This window comes from Bos taurus, chromosome 5 (genome assembly GCF_002263795.3).
Source record: "Bos taurus isolate L1 Dominette 01449 registration number 42190680 breed Hereford chromosome 5, ARS-UCD2.0, whole genome shotgun sequence".
NCBI lineage: Eukaryota > Metazoa > Chordata > Mammalia > Artiodactyla > Bovidae > Bos > Bos taurus.
The window spans coordinates 44,789,406-44,792,791 of record NC_037332.1 but is presented as its reverse complement, the minus strand read 5'-3'; positions in this window follow the sequence as shown (position 1 = coordinate 44,792,791).

Sequence of the window (3,386 nt, the reverse complement as noted above, 5' to 3'; positions counted from 1 at the left end):
CACTTTCATGCATTAGAGAAGGAAATGGCAACCCACTCCAGTGTTCTTGCCTGGAGAATCCCAGGGGCAGGAGAGCCTGGTGGGTTGACATCTATGGGGTCACACAAAGTCGGACACGACTGAAGTGACTTAGCAGCAGCAGCAGTCTATTGTAATACCTTGCTCCCTGCCTCTTCCATTAAAAACAAAACCCACTAAACTAAATGTACTAAATGTAGCTTACATTTATTGAGCACATTTTATGTGTCAGACACTATGTTGAGTTCCTTATATATATATATATACACTAATTTAATCTTTACAACAACATAAGTAGTATTATTTCCCTGATTTTACGGATATGAAAACTGAGGCTCAAAGCAGTTAAATAACTTACTTTAGGTTAAGTGGTGGAGCAGATTCAAGGCTCGACAGTCGTACTGAAGAGCCATCAGCCTATCCTGCCCCCAACATGAAGGACACCCACCCACAATAAAGGGAATGAGTCTGTTCTACTGGAGGAGGTTGCCTCCTGAGGTGCAGGAAAGAAAGAACCCTGCTGAGAGCCTACCTCTGTTGGCCAATCATTTTGTTCTGTTTTGTTTGACTGAAGCTAATTTGAGTTCATTTTCTGCTGTCTGAGATGGAAACAGGCTGAGAAAAAGAAAAGACAAGAGCATTTTCTTCTAATAACCCAGAGATGTAGGGAAAGAGACACACACACACACACACACACAAAGCACTGGGTGTTAAAGTAAAGGCATGTTTTGAATGCCATGAAGGCACAAAGAGAGGGAATTGTAACTGCCAATTTAGGAAATCCTTGCCGTGTGCCTTCCATGTAGCAGGTGCTGAGCGGGATGCCCTTCGGTTGATTTCTTTATATTTCAAGTGTGATGCAAATTATTGGATTCAGCTTTTGGATCTTTTATTTGCACTTTTTCTGTGTTGGCTATAGAATGCCCATGTGTTCTGGATAGCACTCACGATTGGTCCATCTGGGATGTGGCATTTCTTTATAGTTTTATGATGACTGTACTATGCCAATGATGCTGCAGTGAGGCCCACAAATAGGCTAGGGAATGCACTTGTTAAAATATAAAAATGTGATTTTAAAAACGTCATGGGTGTCTTTCCACTAATCAGATTATACATTTGCTCAGATTTAAAATACAAACTTATTAAAAGAGGGCCCCAATTATATCTCCCTTTCACAATGCAGGTAGCTCTTTAGTCACAATTACCTGTTGTTACAAAATGGTACACAAATAATTGCACTCACAGTTGTCTAATTGCAGGCTGAAAATCAAGGGCAAGCTATAATTAGTTCTCGGATGTCTGATGCTGCTTGTCACTCGCTGTTTGTGACACAAGTGATTGCATAGGTTGCTCTTTGCCTGTGAAAGTGATATTGTCTACTGGGTGTGAACTTCTAGAGCAACCCCCCTTATTACCTGTACCAGAATGCGCTTTTCTCTGAAGAGACCTTTTATTTTCCCTATCGACTTTTCACATGGTACTAGGTTATCGACTTTCTATGCCTTGCTTCTTTGTTCAGATTTCTTTAAGTATCATCTTAACTTTCAGGATGTGTATATGCTCTTTAATTCCATTTTAAATTACTTTGTTCATTTCTCTCTTTCTCAATTTTTCCTCATGTATAGTAAGAGTGGAATTTTTTCCTTTTATGGGAGAGGTGAACATGGGAGAGAAGTATTATGTTTCAATAGGATCAATGTGTTCGCATTAGGAAAAAAAGTGGAAATCTTGGGCTTCCCTGGTGGTCCAGTGGTTAAGAGTCCTCCTGCCACTGCAGGGGACACAGGTTCAATCCCTGCTCCAAGAGGATCTCATGAGACTTGGGGATCTCATAAGCCCATGCACTACAGCTGCTGAGCCCATGCTCTAGAGTCCTGGAGCTGCAACCGCTGAAGCCCGAGTGCCTAGAACCTGTGCTCCGCAACAAGAGAAGCCACTACAGTGAGAACCCTGCACTCCCCAACTACAGAGTAGCCCTCACTCGTCACAACTAGAGAAAGCTTGCTTGCAGCAACGAAGACCCAGTCAGCCAAAAGTAAATGAATAAATAAATCTTTTTTTAAAAAGTGGAAATCTCTAATAACGGATATATCTTATAGGGGAAAAAAAGCAGGGATCAGAAAGTCTTCCCTGATGGCTCAGATGGTAAAGAATCTGCCTGCAATGTAGGACACCCAGGTTTGATCCCTGGGTCGGGAAGATCCCGGAATGGGAACTCACTCCAGTATTCTTGCCTAGAGAATTCCATGAACAGAGGAGCCTGGAGGACTACAGTCCATGGGGTCGCAAAGAGTCAGACATGACTGAACGTCTAACACAGTGATAATCATGGGCATTCCTGAAGCAGGATTCATGTAAGAAGTTCTGTTTTTTTGTGGTGATGTCACTATTACTCATCCACAGGACTGTGTGGGAAAAAAAGAGAGCAGGCATAAATAACAATAAAATAAGCATCCTAATTTGAGCACTTTGTTTTTTCAAGAGTGGTCATCAGCTGGAAATGAGAGCAGCTCTAAATGTGGTGAGTTACTCAGCATCTAAGAGGAATAACTGAGATGAAAATTCTGAATATTACCTCTGGGTCTAGAGCATTCCGGCACCCCACTCCAGTACTCTTGCCTGGAAAATCCCATGGGCGGAGGAGCCTGGTGGGCTGCAGTCCATGGAATCGCTGAGTCAGACATGACTGAGTGATTTCCCTTTCACTTTTCACTTTCATGCATTGGAGAAGGAAATGGCAACCCACTCCAGTGTTCTTGCCTGGAGAATTCCAGGAACAGAGGAGCCTGGTGGGCTGCCGTCTATGGGGTCGCACAGAGTCCGACACGACTGAAGCGACTTAGCAGCAGCAGCAGCAGCAGAGCATTCCCTCTTTCCTTATCTGCTCACCTCCATCACCTCTAACACATGTTCACTCCCATGATTAAACAATCACTTCCATGATAAACTATCTTCCTTCTTTTGAATTACTCTTAGGATTTCTGCTCTACAAAGTACTGAAACTTAATTTTCTTTCTTCTCAGAAATATATCTTTTTCACTCAGGTGCAATGAAGTCAAAGTGTCTGGGGACTGAAGTTCCTACAATTAAATGTGCTATTTCAATTACGGTTTCTCACTCAGAGTCTTTTACTTTTTCGAGTCTAAATTCTGTGTCTATTCCTTTGATAATCTCTATTGTATCACCCTTGTGTGTGTGTGTGTGTGTGAGTCACTCAGTCATGTCTGACTCTTTGTGACCCCATGGACTGGAGCCCACCAGGCTCCTCTGTCCATGGTATTTCCCTAGTCAAGAAAACTGGAATGGGTTGCCATGCCCTTCTCCAGGGGATCTTCCCAACCCAGGGATCAAACCCGGTCTCCTGCATT